The 21,348-nt window shown below is 41.3% G+C and overlaps 1 long non-coding RNA gene across 1 annotated transcript in view; it reads left to right on the forward strand.

The window, feature by feature from the left end:
- LOC116870815 overlaps positions 1 to 20,660 on the forward strand; it is a 112,322-nt gene extending 91,662 nt beyond the window's left edge. Inside the window, exon 3 of the long non-coding RNA XR_004383296.1 lies at positions 20,603 to 20,660. This is a non-coding gene — a long non-coding RNA (uncharacterized LOC116870815). The remainder of the gene's footprint in view (positions 1 to 20,602) is intronic.
- Positions 20,661 to 21,348: the final 688 nt, after the last annotated feature.

Raw genomic sequence — 21,348 nt, forward strand, 5'->3', positions numbered from 1 at the left:
CTGAGGACTAACAGGAAAGAATCAGATCTCATGCCCTTGTGAACACAGTTGTAGTATGTGGAGGTTCGCAGTGTAACTGAAATATCTTGTGGCCTCCCTACCTCGCAGATGTCTAGATAAACTAAACCACCCACTTCTATGGTCTGGGAAAGTCTGAAGAACTCCCTTTTGTTTTTGTCAGTTCCTGGAGAATTGTGCCTTACAATCCCCTCAGGCTCTGGCTCTCATGGGCATCAATCTGGCCTTGAAACTAGACTCCTGTGGTGGTTTTGAAATATGTCCACAAAGTCTCTGACACTCCCCTCTTCAAGAGATGGCACTTGGTGGAGTACAGAAGGACTCCTGGAGGAGGTCGGTCCCCTGAAGTGTGGGACAGACAGCTGCATGACTTACTTCTAATGAAATGCATGGGGCAGATGTGGCCTTGAGCAACTTCTGAGACTAGGTTGTAAGGCATGTGGCTCCCTCCTTGTCCACTCTCGTGCTCTGGAGGGAGTGGCTTTCATGTCCTGAAGCTGCTCAAGTAGCCCTCTAGAGAGAGAGAGCCATTTAATTAAGCCATCTTGGAAGTGGAGTTTGGTTCTTTGGCAATTTACTAAGGGCAAGGGCCATTTTAGAAGGTAAGGTCCGAGTTCGTACTTACGCTTCTGACAGTAGTGATGATATCAGGGCCCCAACAATACTTAATACCGTAATCAAGTAAATAAAGTAATAGCCTAAAAAGGAAAATATTACTAAAGTATAATGCTTAAATCTTTAAAACACCTCTTCGTTCATGAGCAACTGGGTCTCCTTACCCTTGGATTTTCCCTTTTCTAGACCACTATCTTCAGCTGGTATGATCTTCCTATGTCACTTATCTGATCATGCTCTCTGCCCAGGAGAGCAAGCATTTGCGTCCCACCATCTCCCATTGCCTCCAGCTTAAAGTCCAAAGTCCTTTACTTGGTTTATAGGAATTCTAAGGACTGCCATGCTGTGAGATTGTGGTCAGTGCTCTGGCCATGGGATATTGACTTTGAGTCTCATGCAGTCAAGAGTTTATTTTTCACAAGTTTTGTATGATCAGAAGACTCTGTAACCTTTACCTGAAGAACTTTTCATTCCAGAAATGAATAATTATTTCTTGTCAACATTTCTTGCATACACAGAATTAGTGGACCAAGTGACCAAAGCTTCTGGGAAACACAGAAATGACTGTTTTCACACCCATATAGTAGAAACAACTAACAGTGTGTGGGCAGGTCACATGGACAGGACGGGGAAAAGAAATTGGTGGAGCAGTAGGTCTTTCTTCTGAAAAGATCACTGTATTAGATTCCTAAACAAAGAAAAAGGAATAATTACGGTATACCCACCGTGGAGCAGTAGAAATGACAAAGCAGATCTGTCTTGTTGACTTGAGATATTGTCTATCATAGAGAGTGGAAAAAAGTGGCTAAGGAACCATATGGAGTGAATGGCCACAAGCAGGCAAAGGTTCACACAGGTATAAACAGATACGGTATAGACGGCAACTAGGTCGGACTGTAAATGACAATTATCTCTGGGAAGGAGCTTATGAGGGGAGTTTGTGGCGTATTTTCTACATTATTCCCTTCTGAATTTTTGTAGATTTTAAGATTATTAATTTATGAGAGAGAGAGAGAGCGCACAAGTAGGCAGAGAGGCAGGCAGAGAAAGAGACGGGGAGACAGGCTCCCTCTGAAGCAGAGAACCCGATGCAGGGCTCGATTCCAGGACCCTGAGACCATGACCTGAGCCAAAAGCAGAGGTTTAACCCACTGAGCCACCCAGGCGCCCTTGACTTCTGAATTTTAAAAACATGTATAAAAATATATCCTTTTATAATTTAAAAAGATAGTTTCATTTTATAAAGATCAAGGATCACAACTAGGAACTTTAAATTAATGTCTGTCCCTTTGTCTTCACACAGACTCTCATTCAAATCCTCCTGGAATGATGAAAGGTTTGATGTCAGGGTTTAAAACACATCTTGAAACCATACTCCAAAGGTATCTTTCATAGCCTCGTTAGTGGCTACAACACTGTATCTGTTATTAAATTGCCCCTCATAGCTAATCTCAAGCTGCTCAACATATATTTCCCCCCAGAATTCAGTTCAATCTGGAAAAAAAGAGTTGATAATTCTCCTTTCTTTAATGGTTGAGTAAATTTAATTTTCTCTATAGCCTGTGTCTCTTTTTCCAAATTTCTTGCCCTTGGTATTTCTTGGAAGCAGCATGGTGACCATGGAAAGTGTGGGGTCTGAAGTCAGAGGAACTGTCCACACAGCCTGCGGTGTTCATTTACCAGCAGGACCCCTGTGGGGAGACCATGCCCTTAAACTCACTGGACTTGAGTTTCCTGATCTATAAAATGGGATGAGAGCCACTGTGAGGGTCCCAGGAGGTAATGAAAGTGATGAACGGCCGCCTCTAGCAAATAATGCTGCTGGACCTCTCTCTTCCTCCCGCCGCCTTCCTTCTCTCTTTCCTTGCTCTTTTCTTACCAGAGGCAGAAGAACTCTGTACCTACTAGTAAAAAGCAGAATGAATATAGTTGCTGCCCTTTTGTGCTGCAATGGGTCGCTTTTGTGAGACTCAGCTGGGCAAAGTCTCACAAATTGCCAAATTCTCTGGGAGAATGTGGTAAAGAATCAGGTCTGAATGCTGGCTACGTTTGTGTATTTGTAGGTTTTGCCACAGGACAGCCCTCCAAGTAGGCTTGTCGGAGAACACTTCATCCTTCCTATTTTACACACAAGGACGTGGTTGGAGAGCCTGTGACTTGCCCATGGTCTCACAGCACTAGAACCCAGGCTCCCAGAGGATCAAAGGCCACTTCCCATGTTATTTTGCTTCTGTGACCTGCAGGGGTGACAGGATAAGTGTTTTGGACAAGGTGGGACCCAGACCCAGCGGTCAGAGAAGGGCTCTTGAAGCAGATGGCAGTGAGCTGGCTTCAAGAAGAGCAGGGCTTTGTCTTCACCGTGTGTCCCCCGTTCCCAGTGACAAGACCAGTGCCCTATAAGCAATGTGCGTCCCATTGGTTTGGTTGAATGAAAGGCTCCGTGAACAGAGGAGCTGCTCCTGCAGACGTCGGGGAGCGTCTGGAAATGCTTTTGCGATAACAACTCATACGCTTAGCTCGTCGTCTTTTGCTCTTATTACGTGCCGGGATTTATGCTTAATGATTTCCATTTCTTTAAAACTTGAACCCTCAGGACAATTCAAAGAATGAATTGCTACTTCCCCATTTATCAGGTAAGGGCCATAATGACATTAGTGTTAAAGGGAATGGAATTTCACGTTTTTAAAATCTTGAATATTCTTGTTACTCCTTTTAATCTGAAACACTTAAAAAATAGTCACATTTTAGTCAAATGCTAAGAAATGTGGTTTTCTGACTTACCTAATTTTCTGTCAACCATACTTATTAAAGTTCTATATAAAAATAATAGTGTCTCTATCTGCTTCATTCATATGTTAGTTATAACTGAATCATAGAAAGTCTGGGTTGAAAGAAACCGTAGAATTCAGCTAGTCCAGTGCTACTGCTTTATATATAAAGACAGTTAGGCAAAAAGAAATTAAGCGAATCTTTTTCTTTTCTCTAATGACTGTGGGGTTTTGTTGTATTTGTAGTTGTAAAACTATAGCAAGAGTGACCATCGTTTGGTAAGCTCACAAGTCACGTGTTTCACAAACAGTTCATGTCCTCTTGGTAAGAACTGCAGTGACACAGACATTAGAAAATCCACTTTGCTGATAGACACCTGAGGTTCCGGGCCCTAAGTAACTTGCTCGAGGTCACATTAACCATAAATGGTAGACCTGGGATTCGTGGTCGGATATACTCCTTCAAAACACCATGCTGCCACTCCCCAAATAGGATCAATTAATAGTGAAATTATTTGAGAGACTGGTCGCAGGAACAATAGCAGGTTGGATTGAGAGTTTACTCATCCCAGGGCACTGGAATTTATGTTAATTCTGTTTCTTGGGAAGGTTGCAGCAAATGTGTCTCCATCCGAAAAGAAGAGGTGGGGAAAGAAACCCAGTTATTCGTGTTTCGATTAATGCCTGTAGCATCACACATCCATGATCAACAAAATCCAGGTCCTTTGGTCAGTGAGACAGCAGGCTCTGGGCAGCTACGGAGAGGGAACTTGCCAGAGACTCTTGGGGAAGTCCCTACCCTGAGAAAATCCCTCCATGATGACAAAGTGCCCCAGGGACCTTTGAGATTCTGTGAGGGCTGATGAGGTGCAGTCTAAACACGGCTGGCGGATACCATCTTTCAAGGCTTTTCTGAATGACTGAGGACTTCAGCCTCTCATATTCTTCTGTCCTCTCCCCCGTAGGAAGTTCCTGCCTGGAGAAACCCCCGGTAGGGGTGGGCTAACGAGAAAGAACTCTGGGACTGCTTGGTCTTCCCCAGGGGCTGCTTTAAAAATTAACTTCAGCTTTTATTTTTGTCTATCATCTATCTATCATCTGTCTTCTACCTACCTGTCATCTATCATGTGTCTACCCTCAACATCCACCTTTCTATCTTTATCTGTGTTGGAGGAAGCGGGGGGATTATAACGAGCAGCTGCCTAACGACCGAAAGACCCTAGTGACTGAATTCATCAAACGTGCCTTGCAGAGGTTGGGAGAAGCTAGCCTAAAAGTAATTTTAGCCGTTCAAGGCCATTCGAGGATGCGTGTCGATGTCACCTAGTCCTTGCGGCTGGGGAGCCCCTGAGCCCTGACACCATCCTCCCCACCCCCATCCCCCACATACATCCACTGTGGGGACACGCTGAAGTTCTAACTGATCTAGTCATCGCAGACTCAGAAACAGGTGCACTTTGCATCCGTGATTACACATTTTGACTCTTTCTGCAAAATCATTGCTAGGCATCAGCCCCAGAGAGAGCCTTAATCCCAAGTTGACAAATCCGTCACTACAAAAAGCGCTTATGAATTACCTGCTGCAAATATTTTGATTAAAACATGATGAAATTTAGAAGTTAGGCTCTCATAAGCCAGTAGAAAAATATTCCAAGGAAATAGGGAGAAAAAGTCTTCAGCTCCCTGAAATTATGTAAACGTCAAACCTTGATCTTATTGAGCTAGTCCTTTGGACTTTTCTCCTCATATGACTCTCCCAAATGGATGACCACAGCCTTCTTGGCCACTGAAATTAGTGTGATGAGAGAAGAACAGGGACATCTACATTTTACAACAGAAGACTATCGAGGGATACGGTCTTTTCCGTGGCTAGAATTTATACTCTCTTATCCCAGCTCTTCCCCAAGATAAGCCTATCACCTTATACTAGAATTACGCCTTTGCTTCTTTGCCTCCCCCACTAGACCAGCTTCTTTTAAAGGCAGCGTACAATGCCTGTCTCACTGTGCTTGTCTGCGATAGGATTCGACTGGAAAACATCTCTGTGAGACAAGGACTTGTGTACAGGGATATTCTCACACCTGTGAGGGAATGAAGGCGGTAGGATGGGCGAGATGGGAGAGCTGAAATGGAAAACAGTCACAGCAAAGACCTCCTGAGATCCCACGGACACCTCGGGTTACCTCCAAGGCTGGAATGACCCCTTCAGAATCTTCCCACCTTGGGACAAGGGAACTGGACCGTTACTGCTCGTCTGCTAGTCTTGGGGGGAGGTTGGCTCTCTGAGGGAGGCATGGCCTCAAGCAAGGCAGCTGCCACTGGCTGAGGGCAGGTCCCAGGAACCAACAGAGCTGCCAGCTGCTGTCCAAACGCCCCAAAGTTCAGGGAATAGTGAGTGTGACGCAATTCTGAACGCAGGGATCTGGGGGCCGTGCCCCAGCGTCCACTAGAGCACTCAAAAAATATTCTTAAATGAGACATTATGGTCCGGACATTTCTCCAAGCGACTGGTGTATTTGACTTCGTCTGTGTCACCGGGATATTTTAGCCGACGGGGAGGCGGCGCGCACGGCTGGCAGTTTAGAGACCTCACTTTCAGGGACTCGTGATACCGCTGCCAGGGGTCAGCAGGAACGTGATTTGATGTGTAATCGGTTTCATTTATCCAGTGTGACCTGCTGGAAGAAATTCGGAGACTTGGCTTGAAAGGCCTGGGCTCCTAGTAGAACACCGCCATTTACTACAGGACAAACCATTAAACTTCTTTGTTCTCAGTTTTCTCATCTGTAAAATGGCAACGATGATACTCTGCCCGACTCTCGGCAGGCTTGTGGCGCACGGTAACCAGATGGAGGCTTGTCGGAGCCGCTGCACCTGGCTGGCGAGATGGGCCGAGGAAGCCCTGGGAGCCCTCGGTTGGCATGGGGAGCACTGGACGCTGAGGGTCGTGCAGATGTACAGACAGAGAGGAATGGGGGGAGGGGATCGGGAGGGGAAGGGACGGGGAAGGAAGGTAGCCTTTTCCTGAGGGGCCCAAACCCATCTCTTGCTACGTCACCACGGCAACTCAGGCCGGCTCAGCTGAAGTAAACTCAGAACAAAACAAAACACAAAAGACAGAGACAAATCAGTCGATTGAATTATGTACGTTAAGTCGGTATGTATTTTAGAACTTGTTTCTCGCCTCCTCCCGACCAGGAGAGGCTGTAGTAATCACACTTTTGGGAGGAAAGGAAACCCACTGTGTTTGTTTAGTTCTGGGGGTTCTTGGATACATGCGCTGCAGGAGCTGTCACCTCAACACCACTTTGACTCAACTCGCTCATCCGAAAGCGAGTGGGTGTTCATTTCTAAGTCTCTCTTTATCTCTCTCTTTTTATTGTGGTCGTGGTTGCTTTGGTCTCATTTTTAATCTTCCCCTGTGACAGCCCTCTCTCAGTCCCTGTGCTCAAAGTCAGTGATCGTCCTTCAGGTCAGGGCAGAGCTGGCGTGGATTTCCCCAGACCCTACCCGCAACAGTGGAAATGTTTCCTTTGAATTTTAAGCTTTTCGGCACTGATGGCACAAACTCGGTTTTGGTTGAAAACTAGAGAAAAATGTCATGTGGTCACCTCCAGGGACGTGGAGTCAGCTTATTTCTAACCAGAGGCATTTCCCAACTGGTTGCCCACATGACCCTAGTTTTCCCTTCAACCCCAGAGGCTTTCTGCTGCACATTCTGCTCCTTTCCCTCTGCTCTTTCTTCTAAATATCCATCCATCCATCCATCTCCCTCCTCTCTGGTTAAGAAGCCAGCTTGGTTGCGTTGCGTATTTTATAATTCCCTTCCGCAGCGTCCTTGCCCGGGCCAGATGTAGGTGAATTCTGCCTTCAACTTCAACACCTTGCTTCTGGGACCCACATTGTTTCTGGCTTAGCTTCCATCTCTGGGAGCTGCTGGTTGGCTAGGATAATTTCAACAAAGCAGCAGGGCTGATTGGGGTCAGGTCTGCTTTGTGCTTCCTGTTATTTCAAGACTTATGGGTTAGATTAATCTGGCACTCAACCCTGACCTTGCTAACAACGTGTTTGTTTTTGTCCATAAAGTGCTCTAGAAGGAGAGCACACCAGTGGCTGGGAAAGTTGACTTCACTTGGTCTGTGACAGATCTGGCCTCTATACCAATGCCTTTTTTCCAGCGTAGACAGATAACTCTTCCCTTAACCCTTGCACTCCTGCTCTGGGGTTTAAAGGAACAAACCTTATATCCATATGCCATAAAATATGTGATATTTTACATATATTATGGCATATGGATATAATGGAAGCATTTTTCTCGTGGAAGCGTAACCTGATCCGCACCTCACCCCGCAACCAAGGGTAGACTGGGTACCCTTCTTAAGCCCTTTAATGGCACCATGTACTTTTCCTTATATTTTTGTTTTTTATTTATTTATTTTTTTGCTTTCTACATTCTCTTCTATTAGACCCCGTGCAGAAGAAAAAAAAAAAAAATCTCTCATTCATCACTGATTCTCCAGAGTATGAAACAGAGAAGTGTCAATATACATTTGTTCATGAATTAACTACAGTTTGGAAAGTGTGGTTCCTCTTTTAGTTTTCTGAGAAGGAAGAAAAGTAGCAACATCTGATTTTCTGGGTGCATCTACCCGGGGCTCTGGGGCTCATGAAGAGGCAATGCTGAGGGTAAGAGGATATTGGCCTCTTACATGTGACTGTTTCCCTATCACTTCTGTCTACCCATTCCAGTCTCCTTGCTCTACCTAGAACTTGGCACGCACCATCTTCTCCATGGGGGGAGCATGGCTGGCAATGGAGAAAACTGATCAGGAAGAAATAGCAAGCTGGTAATAAATGTCTTTCTCTTCCTGCCTACCCACATCCATTAACATGGTAAGCAAATGTGTGCCTAGAAGTACATCCATGCTGTCAAGGTCTTTGCCAAACTTTTATTTTCATTCTTAAATCTCCCTACTTCTCCCTTCCAGTCGTCTCTTCTGCCAGCTAACAAAGCCACCACATCTTACATGAGACTAGCTTAGGTGGCATTTAAAACTGACAGGGGTTACTATGCAAACCCTGCACAGTTTAAGCCCTATCACCCCAACATTGTGAGCTCCCTGCAAGCATGGTTCTTTCTCACACTCTGACCGCCGCGAGTAGAATAGATGCCTTCTCCGTGGCAGGACTGTGATCACTACCTGTTGGGTGAAATTGAAATTTACAGGGTTAGCCATCGAGGTTGTGGTGGATAGATGTGCTCGACGGCGCCACCTTCATCTCAGGCGGTCAGGGCTCCCCACCAAGCACGCTCTCTTTCTAGCTCTGTTCGGCTCCCTCATCCTTATCTTAAAAATGCCTTACTCTGAGACATTTTCTTGGGTGAGGCAGACTTGAGCTAGGAGTTCCTCCTATGGGACTGCATAGCACCTTGTACCATTATAGTTCTATCATGTTGTAATTGCTTATGTAATTTTTGTCTTAAGGCCAAACATTTCCTTAGGGCAGGGAACTTGTCCACGCCTTTGCTTTTTTGTGATCTGTCCACGAAAACTCTCAGTGATGGGGGAAATGCTCTATTCTCCTGTCCACTGAGGTAGCCACTAGCCCGATGTGGTTATTGAACCCTTGAAGTACAGCTAGTCTAACGGAGGAACTACATTAATTGTATTTAATTTTAATTAATCAGTATTTAAATTTAAATAGCCACACATGACTAAATGGTTGCAGTATTGAGCAGCACAGTTAGAAACTTCTCTGTTTCTCTTATTCTTTCTGAAGAACTAACTCTTAGCTTTTTTGATTCTCTATTTTGTTTTCTTCTTTTCTCTTTCAGTCAGTTCTGCTTTAATCCTTATCATTTCCTTCTACTTTCTTTGCCTTTTTTTTTTTTTTCTTCTTCTCTTGTCCTTTTAAATTCTTATCTTGGAAGCTTATATTATCAAATTTAACATTTCTTCTTTCTAATATAGCACTCAAAGCTGTACATTTTCCTCAAAGTGTTGTTTTATTAATCTACAGTATTTTAATCTATAGTATTTTATTTTTTTAAAGATTTTTATTTGAAAGACAGAGTGAGCATGAGTTGGGGGGCAGAGAGAAAGGGAGAAGCAGACTCCCTGCTGAGCAAGGAGCCTGACATGGGGCTCGATCCCAGGACCCTGAGATCATGACCTGAGCCAAAGGCAGACGCCTAACCAACTGAGCCACTCAGCCATCCCTAATCTATAATATTTTAAATCAGCTTTATTAACATTTAATTTACACACATTAAAGTATACCCTTTTTAAGAATACAGTTAGATGAGTTTTAGTCATTATATATAGTGTAATAAATACTATATAATATATACTATAATTAAAATATGGACTTTTCCCTTCATCCCCAAATGGACACTCATAACCCTTTGCAGTCATTCCCTTTCTCATTAACCTATTTTACTATAGATTAGTTTTGCCTTTTGTAGAATTTCATATAAATTAAAACAATTAGCATCTACTCTTTGCCTGTTTCATTTCAGCAGAATATTCTTGAGAATTATCTGTGCTGTTGTATATAACAATAATTACTTCCTCCTTATGACAGATGGATAGATCACACTTTGCTTATGCATTTATTTCTCAATGAATGTTTGGGTGGTTTTCAGGCTTTGGTTATTATGAATAACGCTGGTGTGAACATATATACACAGGTTTTGGTGTGGAGATACGTATTTTAATTTTTCTTGGGTAATTACTTAGGTGTAGAATTGTTGAGACAGATGGTACATGTAAGTTTATAAGAAACAGCCCAAGTGTTTAAAAAAATTGTATCATTTTCAGTTTTTAGCAGGAATATATGAGAATTTCAGTTGCTCAACATCCTCATCAATACTTGCTATTGTCGGTCTTGTAAGTTTTAGACATTCTAATGTGTGCAGTTATCTAACTGTGGTTTCGTGTTGCAGTTCTCTGATGACTAATGATGTTGAACATCTTTTCATATCCTCATCAGACATTTGTGTAATTTTTGTGGTATCACTATTGAAATATTTTGCCCATTTAAGAAACTGGATTGATTATCTTCTTAGCATTCAGTTGTAAGTGTTCTTTATATATTGCTTTCTTTTCAGTCTTAGGGGGAAATATTAATCTTGCAATATTAATTGTGGTAATAGCTCTGGGTTTCTTACAGATGCTCATTCTCGGGTTTGCTGGGTGGTTTTATCACAAAAGGGTGTTGAATTTTTTAAGTGCTTTTTCTTCATCTATTGAAAAATTTTAATTTCAATTTTAATATTTTTAATCTGTTACTATGACCACTCTCATATAAATATAAATATACAATATGTGTCTTTTTGTTAACATTATGGTTTTAAAATGTATCTATGTTGTTTTGTGTATCAGTAGATTTGTTTTTTAAAGTTGTTCTGAAGAGGGACGCCCGGGTGGCTCAATTGGTTCAGCCGCTGCCTGCGGCTTGGGTCATGATCCCAGGGTCCTGGGATCGAATCCTGCATCAGGCTTCTCACTCTATGGGGAACCTGCTTCTCTCATTGCCTCTGCCTGCTTGTGTGTATTCTCTCTCTCTCTCTGACAAATAAATGAATAAATAAAATCTTAAAAAAAAAATAAAGTTCTTCTGAAGAGCTCCATTGTGTAAATAACTTCCCATTCCATATTCCCTATTTAGGTTTTTTCCAGTATGGAGCTATAATAAGTAACCTTTCTACAAACATTGTTGCACATGCCTTTTGTGGAGAGAAGAAACATTCACATTTATTGGTAAATGCCCAGGAGTAGAACTGCTAAGTCACAGATTAAGTTTATATATCACTTTAGTAGATACTGCCAAATAGTTTTGCAAACTAACTGTACCAATTTCCCTCTCTTAGTACCGCATGAGAGTTCCAGATGCTCTACAGACTTGCAAGCACTCCAGATGCTCTACAGACTTGCAAGCACTTGGTGTTGTCTAGATTTTAATTTTGTTAATTCTGCTGAGTGTGTAGTGTGATCTGATTGTGGTTTTTAATTTGCATTTCTCTGATGACTAATGATGTTGAGCACAGTTTTATATGCTTATTGGCCATTTTTGGATTTTTTTTTTTAAGTGAATATTTGGATTCCGGCTCATTTTACCCCCACAAATTTGTCTGTCCTTAACTTACTGATTTACAGAATTTTAAAGGTATAATAGTGTCTTAATTTCTTCAGTTTCATAACGTCTTGAGGTCAGATAGTGTGAGTCCTCCATGTTCATTCTTCTTCAAGACCACCTTGGCTATTGTCAGTCCTTTACATTTCTATATAAATTTTAGAATTAGCTTGTCAAAATCCAAACAAAATTAAATAAACCTCTGTTGGGAATTTAGATTAAAATTGAATTGACTCTATAGAACAATTTGGGGTGAAATGACGTCTCACCAATTTTGAGTTTTGTAACCCATGAGTATTCTTCTATTTATTTATATCCTCTTTAATCTGTCTTGTCAAGATTTTGTTACTTTCTGAGGCTGCTTTGTCAGTTGCCAACAGTTAATTAAAAAAAAAAATCTAGTCTAGCTGAATCTTTTAATTTAACCTTTCCATGTGTTTATTTTAGGTCAGGTGTCAGCAAACTTTAAAGTGCCAGAATAAATATTTTCAGGTTTATAGTGCATAGTCTCTGGTCCAATTACACAGCTCTGCTGTTGTGGAGTGAAAAACTGCCATAGACAATGTGTAAGCAAATGGGCATGTCTGTGCCTCAATAAAACTTTAAAAAACAGGCAGTGAGCATGATTTGGCTTGTAGGCCATAGTTTGCTGACAGTCTTACCCAATGCTCTTGTAAGTAGCCTTTAGCTGGCTCTCTTGTAAACAAGATATAACTGAATTTCTCAAAGTTTAAACCAACGATCTCTTTTAATTGTTGGCTTTAGTCCATCACATTAAAAAAAAATAATGATTCTCATATATATTGGCTTTTTTCCCATCCCATCTTACTGTTACTTTGTATTTGTTCTACTTTTTCGTGCTTCTGTCTTTTTATTAATTATATTTTTATTTTCCTCCAGTTTTTCATCTTTATTTCTATTACTTTTAGTAATTACTTTTGAAGTTTTGCCATGATATTTATCAAAGTCTAACTTTTTGAACAAGAAAAGATCTAAAATATTTTACTTTTATTCACTTTCCTGTCAGCTTATATACTATTGCTGTCATACATTTACTTAGGTCCTTATTTTTTAACCTGTTGATTAGCCTTTACTACTGTGGTTTTCTTATAGAAGTGTTTAAATTCACCCATACATTTACCATTTTCTTTGCTCATAATGTTTTCCCCACCATCTTAGACTTTTTCGGTGGAAAGTTTTCCTTATTACCCAAAATAAATTCTTAGAATTTTCTTTAGAAATGTCTGTTGGTGGTGACTACTAGTTTTATCTGGAAATGTCTTTATTTAACCTTCATTTTTGAAAGGTGGTCTTAATTGTATACAATGATTGGTTGACAGTGATTTCCTCTCAATACCTTAAAAACACCAGTTTGGTTTCCATTATTATAGCTGCAGAATCAGCTCTCTGTTTCATCTAATTTTCATTCCTTTGTAAGTGATCTACCTTTTCCCTCTGGTTTTCAAAACTCCTCTTCAACAATTACGCTTTTTTATTTCTAAAAGTTCTATTTTCATATCTGTCTGCTCATTTCTGATAGTCCTTCGGTTATTGCTCATTTTGTGACTCCATTTCTAGAAGGATTTGATACGTAATCATTCTATATATCAGCCGATTCCAGAATTTTAGTAATTTCTCCTCTAAATTTACTGTTTTTCTCCCCCTCGGTCATTGTGCTTTCAGTGTCTGGGAAACTAAGCAGTTTTCCTTTGAGTTCCTAGTTGCTTGAAATTAATCTGTGAGGATCCTGAAGCCATAAATTGGGAGTGTTGGCACTCAGTAGAGGATTTTCAGTCGTTTCTACTGCCTCCAGAAGGCACCAGCAAACTGGGACCGCTTTCACCACGTTCTAGGTTTCTGACTTTCCGTGGGAGTCTTTGATTTATATCTCTAACCTAATTTGAGGCTCAGTTTCTTATTTAGCGGCAGTCCTGACCCAACAACCTACAGAAAAACTTGTCTTTTTTGTCTTGCTTATTACTCATTGAGTCCCGCTCTGGTTTCAGCTCACTCTTTTTTGGGGAGGGAGGATTTGGTGTTGTGGGGTTGTCATTCTTGGAGTCTTCAGAGACATCCCAGAAGTGTGTTTAGAGTTTTGTTTCATCCAGGAAAAAAAAGAGGAGGAGGGTCCTGCAAGTATGTACCACAGAGACTAAAGTTGAGGTCTTTAAGAACCATATTCAGGGGCGCCTGGGTGGCTGGGTGGGTTAAGCCTCTGCCTTCGGCTCAGGTCATGATCCCAGGGTCCTGGGATCGAGCCCCGCATTGGGCTCTCTGCTCAGAGGGGAGCCTGCTTCCCTTCCTCTTTCTGCCTGCCTCTCTGCCTACTTGTGATCTCTCTCTGACAAATAAATAAATAAAATTAAAAAAAAAAAAAAAAGAACCATGTTCAGGGGTGAACTCAGGGTGAACTGGACCTGGGGGGCTCAGTCGTTAAGCGTCTGCCTTCATCTTCGGTCATGATCCCAGGGTCCCGGGATTGAGTTCCACATCAGGCTGCCTGCTCAGGGGGGGTCTGCTTCTCAATCTCCCACTTCCCCACTTGTTCTACCTCCCTCCCTCTCTCTCTCTATCAAATAAATAAAATCTGAAAAAAATTTTATTATATGCTTCAAATCAAAGAACCATCACATGTTCAAGCTAAAAGGAACATTAGACTTTATAGAATTTAATAATTTAATTATAAATATTGATACACATATTATTCAGAACCAGGGAGTTTAAGTGTCTAGGCTAAGATGCAAAAATTGACTCTAAAGCCACGAAGGACAAGCAGATTTTTGACAAGAGTTTTGGGGTGGAGAGGGAACCCAAGAAAATCTAGCAGCAGACATACTTAGCTCTGCCACTTAGTGATGCATGACTGGGCAGATTCTCACTCCTTCTGTACCTTAGTTCACTTTTCTTTGAAACAGGACTCTTTTTGTACCTCTTTCACAGAATTGCTGTATCAAATGAGACAAGGTATGGAAATCACTTAGCAAATATCTCCTGCGTAATGGGTTCAGTAACTGTCCTCTGTTGTAATTACCTCATCCCTCTACCTGCAGCCAAATGCAAACCTGGAGAACCACTGATGGGTATGTACTGATCACCTTGAGCCACCAAATTATCTTACTGTTACCTTTAAAAAATGGAGTAATTGGGGCACCTGGGTGGCTCAGTGGGTTAAGCCTCTGTCCACGGCTCAGGTCATGGTCTCCGGGTCCTGGGATCGAGCCCTGCCTTGGGCTCTCTGTTCAGCAGGGAGCCTGCTTCCCCCTCTCTCTCTGCCTGCCTCTATGCCTACTTGTGATCTCTGTCTGTCAAATAAATAAATAAAATCTTTTTAAAAAATGGAGTAATTTTAGCATTGTTATGTAATGTATTTTATGCATAATAATAATAAAAACGAAATTCTGCAGTTTAAAGAGGGTGTATAATAACTCCCCATGAAATGCAGTCATGTATTAGTGCTTATTCAATTTCTGATGATGACATATACATGAAATTAGGTTTAGATTGACCACTTTGCCAGATTCTCACATTCTTACTTTCACTCTCAGGATAAAGATTTTGAAGCTTTGAAGAGGCATGGAATAATTTGCCCAAGGTCATAGAGTCAAAATTCTAGGATTCTATACCAAAGCATCCAGGATTTAAGCATGGGATGTTTCCATGTAGAATATAATGTATCCTTCTACATCGTGATTCTTCCATAACCAGAAATAGAGTATCTAATGAACTAGAAGAAAAACTGTGAAAGAGAGAGAGAGAAAGTTTTATAAGTGAAGAGTGATCAACAGCATTGAATATCACTGGGAGATGAAAAGAAAGTGGAGAAAGGTATATATATTTGATTTTGAAATTTGGGGGTTCCCTTGATTACCATTCCTTTTTAAAAAACTAGAAGTTGTGATTTTTTTTTTAATTTTCAGCGTAACAGTATTCATTGTTTTTGCACCACACCCAGTGCTCCATGCCGTCCGTGCCCTCCCCAATACCCACCACCTGGTTCCCCAGCCTCCCACCCCCCGCCCCTTCAAAACCCTCAGATTGTTTTTGAGAGTCCATAGTCTCTCATGGTTCACCTCCCCTTCCAATTTCCCCCGACTGCCTTCTCCTAACTGCCATGTCCTCCGTGCTGTTTGTTATGCTCCACAAAGAAGTTGTGATTTTGACCTACAATTTGCTAAGGGGAACAAGCTGGCTGACTCTTGAGAGCCACCAGGTGATAACTGAGTCAGTGGCCAGGAGAAAAGAGAATTTCTGGCAATAACAATTTATGCTCATTGGACAAGTAAAATAACTACTATGTTTCTTGTGTGCTGAAAAGAATTTCTCTTCAAATATAGAGTTTTAATATTATAAGTTTTCATCACACATGTGATGTTCCTCAAGATTTTGTTGTTGTTGACAGTGGGCACCCTAATTTATTTCATAACAACCACTGTGGCTGGTTTTACATCTTACAGGGTTTCTAGTGCTTTCACTGGAAGTTCTCATCTTGCCTTCCTTCCTGATTACTTGACCAAATTATATCACTGTATCAGTCTATTTCAAGGATGCTTTTGTTATCTGGGTTATGTATCCTGGCAATTCCTCCCCTTATTGTGCCTCCCATTTCCCCAACTAGAATTGAAACACCATTTGTGTGAAAGGATAGTTTCACCATATTTATAAAATCGTTTATGTATGAGCTGTGCTCTGAGATCATATTTGAATCGTTAAGATGTTAAGTGTACTTTTTTGAGAACTTCATATTCCATATTGGGCTCTGCCTCTTAGATGTCAGGTTTCCATACTGGTGTGGAAACGATCTACAGATGGTGGTAGAGTTACTAAATAAAGACAAAGACAGTGTTATTAAAGTATCCATCCAAGCTAGAATTGGAAATCAATTGGAATAAAAGAAAAATAAAACATATTTCTGACTAATCTCAGGGAGACTAGAGATAACCAGAAATGCATCAGTTCAAAGGCTCAGGAAGAATATAAGAGATATATTAATTCATTTATTCAATCATTAGTGTAAATAGTTAATTGAGCATCTATTTGATAGCAAGCTGGGTGCTAGGTGCTGATGTATGGTAGTTAAGAAGACCATCCAAATCTGTGTATCATGTAATGGGAGAACAAAGGAACATATTCTTCATTAGAGGTTGTCTGGAAAGGCTAGGGAAAGTGAATACGAAACTTGGAGTCTCCCACTTAAACTGAGAGGACAGGAATGACGTTTTTCTTAGATGGGCGAATCTCACCTAAATTCTCACCAGCATTTAGGTCTGCACAAGATAGAGGAAGAATTCAGACCTACTCTGATGTGGGCACACTGCCTGGATTTCTTGGTGGAGTCATTCTTCCCGAGTGCAGTCCTCCCTCTTACGCGCGCCATGCTCTTTCTGCCAAGAACCTCTCCTGGGAACTTGACTATGTAACACAGCGATGAGGAACATGAGCTCAGAATCCGGCTCACTGGGGCTCTAGTTCCAGTTTGTCATTAATGAGCTCTGTGTCATTAGTTAGAATTCTTTCTTTTTCTTGAATTTGTTTCCTGTCCATTAATTGGGGGCAGCAACAATGCTTAATTCACAGGACTCTTGTGAAGATGTAATGAAAGGAATTCCCAAATCTTTCGGTGTAATATCTGATTCATACTTAGTAGCCATCATTATTGGATTGGGCTGAGTTCATTTACTAAGTACTTAAACTGTCCCAGCTTTGTGCTAAGACACTTATGTGTGAGTTAATAATGTCTCTTTCTCCTTACCACCTTTCACCCCTCATTTTTTTGTTCTCTACTGTTGAAATCCCCAGGAAGCCTAGAAATAGAGCCTTCCCTAAAAATTGGGGTAAGCAGCCTAAAAAGGTTTCACAGGCCTTAGCAGAACTCTGATTTTTGATTCCCGGGTTTGAGACCCCAGTTTCCCTCAGCTCTGAATTTGGACCTCTTTCTGGTCACTGTCATGGTCAAGACCTCAGAAGCTGATGGGACAGAACAGATCTCGAGTAGTTACATTTATGACAGATGAAAACTGCTACAAATTCCCCCATGTTCTTCACTCCAGACAGGTTTCTGTCTCACCCCTGTGGAAGGTGGTGGGGCGAGTATCATAAAACCATGTGCTGCTTTCTTTTTTCACCGCAGGCAGAGTTTCACTCCGGTTGAACGGGTTCAAAGAAAAGGTTTCACTCTAACTGATGGCCTTACAAACACCTGGGATGTTTGAAGCATCATGATTGTAACTGACTGATTCCAAAGAACTAGGGCTCTTCTTATTTCGAGGGACTATAGTTATGTGTCCTTGTGTGAAAGGGATAGAAATTTTATCTTTAGAAATGAAAGTTTGATCACAGCATCACATGTAGGCATTTTACCTCACACCCAGCTGCAGAAGGAAGCAGCCGTGTTGTGAAAACTGAGGGTCTCAGGAGCCTGGTCACTGGGTTGAGCCTGGCTCTTGGCTCACAGATGAGCAAGTTCCTCCCTGATCCTGCTTCTGATTCACCTGTTTCCAACTCCCTTTCTCAAATGCAAGTAAGTATCAATTGTCTTGTCAATATTTTTGCAAATTTGGAATGCAAAATAGGAAATCTGTGCCAAGTTGAGTCCTAAATTAATGACAGTCATGGGAGCTAACCAGGGATGCAGCTGGGCTAGACGTCAGCTCCTGTCTGTGGCCTGCAGGGTCCGATTCAGTGACTTCTCTTCTCTCTTTTCCTCCTCTGCTGCTTCGTTCATTTTCCACCTTAATGTGCTCTTCCCTTGAGCACAGTTACAGGGTTCTGAACTGGTGCTTGAGAATCTTTCCCGATCACGGGATGTTGGGAACAACTGTGTGAAGTTTGGAGATGTTAGTAGCAGAGGCAAGGAGAAGAGGAGGAGGAAGACAGGTGGGAGAAAATTTGAAGCCTGTAGCTTAGAGGGTGTCTTCATAGGGAAAAATTTCACTCACTGTGTAGCAGAGTTAGAGAGACAGGTAGATTTGGATCAGTCTTTCTGTAAATCTATATTGGGATTTTTTATTTATTTATTTTTTTACATAAAACAGTTGTCACTGACCTCTGTCATTTCTCTTTGGCATGGGATTAACACAATTATCTTTAATTTTTCATTCCTCAGTATGATGTTGATGTTGATTGGAAATTGATATTCTTTATCATGTTAAGGAAACATCTATTATAAATGTTTAAAGAATTCATTTAAGATCGAGAAATAGTGTTTGATGACAGATGTTGGTGAGGTTGCAGAGAAAGGGGAACCCTCCTACACTGTTGGTAGGAATGCAAGTTGGTGCTGCCACTCTGGAAAACAGTACGGAAGTTCCTCAAAAATTTGAAAATAGAGCTACCCTATGACCCAGCAATTGTGCTACTGGGTATTTACCACAATGATACAAAGGTAGTGATTCAAAGGGGCACCTGCACCCCAATGTTAATAGCACAAATGTCCACAATAGCCAAACTATGGAAAGAGTCCAGTTGTCCATTGACAGATGAATGGATAAAGAAGATCTGATACACACACACACACACACACACACACACACACACACCATGGAATACTATGCAGCCATCAAAAAATGAATTCTTGTCACTTGCAACAACATGGATGGATCTAGAGGGTATTATGCTGAGTGAAATAACTCAATCAGAGAAAAGACAATCACATGATCTAACTGATATATAGAATTTAAGAAACAAGGCATAGGATCATAGACGAAGAGAGGAAAAAAATATGAAACAAGACGAATCTAGAAAGGGAGAAAAACCATAAGAGATTCTTAATCTTAGGAAACAAACTGAGGGTTGCTGGAGGGGAGGGTGGTAGAGGGGGTGGGGTTAACTGGGTGTTGGACACTGGGGAGGATATGTGTTGTAATGAGCATGGGGTATTATATAAGTCTGATGAGGGGTGCGTGGGTGGCTCAGTGGGTTAAAGCCTCTGCCTTCAGCTCAGGTTATGATCCCAGGATCCTGGGATCGAGCTCCGCATCAGGCTTTCTGCTCGGCAGGGAGCCTGTTTCCCTTCCTTTCTCTCTCTGCCTGCCTCTCTGCCTACTTGTGATCTGTCAAATAAATAAAATTTAAAAAAAAGACTGATGAATCACAGACGGTACCCTTGGGGCCAATAATACATTATATGTTAATTAATTGAATTTAAATTAGAAAAAAGAAAGTGATCTGTTGAGAACTCTTACGGAAGCAACCTAAGTGTCCATCGATAGATGAATAAACAAAGAAGATGTACTATATACATATGATATACAACAAAATATTACTTAGCCATAAAAAAGAATGAGAATTTGCCATTTGGGACAATATGGATGGACCTAGAGGGTATTATGTTGAATGAAATAAGTCAGACTGAGAAAGACAAATACCATATGAGTTCATGTATGTGTGGAATCTAAAAAAAAAAGATGAGTAAACAAACAAAAAACAGAAACAGATCCACAAATACAGGGAACAAATGGATGATTGCTAGAGGGAAAAGGACAGGAAGATGGGCAAAATGCTTAAAGGGGAATGGGAGATACAGGCTCCCAGGTATGGAGTGAAGAAGTCACAGAGAAGAAAGGTACTGCATAAGGAATATAGTCAATGGTATTATAATAGTGTTGTATGGAAACAGAGTGTAGCTACACTTGTGAACAGAGCATGACTATGTTGAATCATTACACTGTACAGCTGAAGCTAATGTAACAGGTACAGGTCAAGTGAAAGTCGTGTGTCAGTTGTATCTCAGTTAAAAAAAGAAATTACAAAAAAAATGCTCGATTTTATCAAATTTTTTTACAAAAACCAATTGAGATGCTCTTATTGTTTTTCTTATTTAATATAATGATATTATCAACCACAGTGTTGTAAGATTTGAATGGGTCTATGTATGTAAAGCTCTTAGAAATATGTCATATAAGTGTTAGCTATTATAACTGATGTGCTGTGTTACTGGGAGAGGAGGGTCCCCAAGAATCAAAAACACTTTTTTTTTTTCAACAATCGAAAATACATTTTTTTTTCAGGGATACAATGGGTGCCCTTGGGATTATAACTCTTGTGTGTAATTCTTTCTTCTCTCCCAGAAAACACTGGTCATAAGAGAGCTGCCCCTGTTTACAAATTGAATGGATGGATGTGGTCTTATCAGTCAGATTAGAGTGCCGGATAGAATGTTCTACTTAGAGAAGTGTGCAGACAAAAGGTAGATGTGTTTGGAGGCAATTCTCCATGGTGTTTTTACACAACTTGTGTCAGCTTCCATTCCAGACTGCCTTTTCTAGCATTGTAGAGCACACAGCCTCATTCAAAGCTAGAAGTAGTGTCCTTCTTGGGGGGAAAGGACAGATTTGCTTCCAGCCCAGGACAACAAAGATGATATCTCTCTGTGGAGCAAAGTCTGGACAGAACTGCTTACAGCTCTTTAAAAGACTGGAAGTTTACTAAACTTGGGGCTCCTCAGCTGGGACATGGATGCAAGCCCTTTCCCTCCGCACGTGGGACCTGGGGACAATGGGAGCAGATGTGAACATGGAACTCATGCTGCCTGTCATGCCATGAGTACAAAATGTCTAAACCATTTGGGTTGTTTCCAGCCCCACAGATTTTGGAAGTGTAACAAGTCAGTTCGGTATGTGCTCAAGCCCTTGACAAGACCTGGACACATGACTCAAGAACAAAATGGTCAAAGTATGTGAAATGGGGACTCACAGAAGGGGAAATCTGAACAAATAAAAACACATGGCAAGGTACTCAGTGTTACTCAGAAATACAAAATGGAGTCTTTACTGAAAATGTATCAAAAATGAGATAACCTTTCCTTATCCTTGAG

The sequence above is a fragment of the Lontra canadensis genome, unplaced genomic scaffold (genome assembly GCF_010015895.1).
Source record: "Lontra canadensis isolate GAN:19392208 unplaced genomic scaffold, GSC_riverotter_1.0 scaffold24, whole genome shotgun sequence".
NCBI lineage: Eukaryota > Metazoa > Chordata > Mammalia > Carnivora > Mustelidae > Lontra > Lontra canadensis.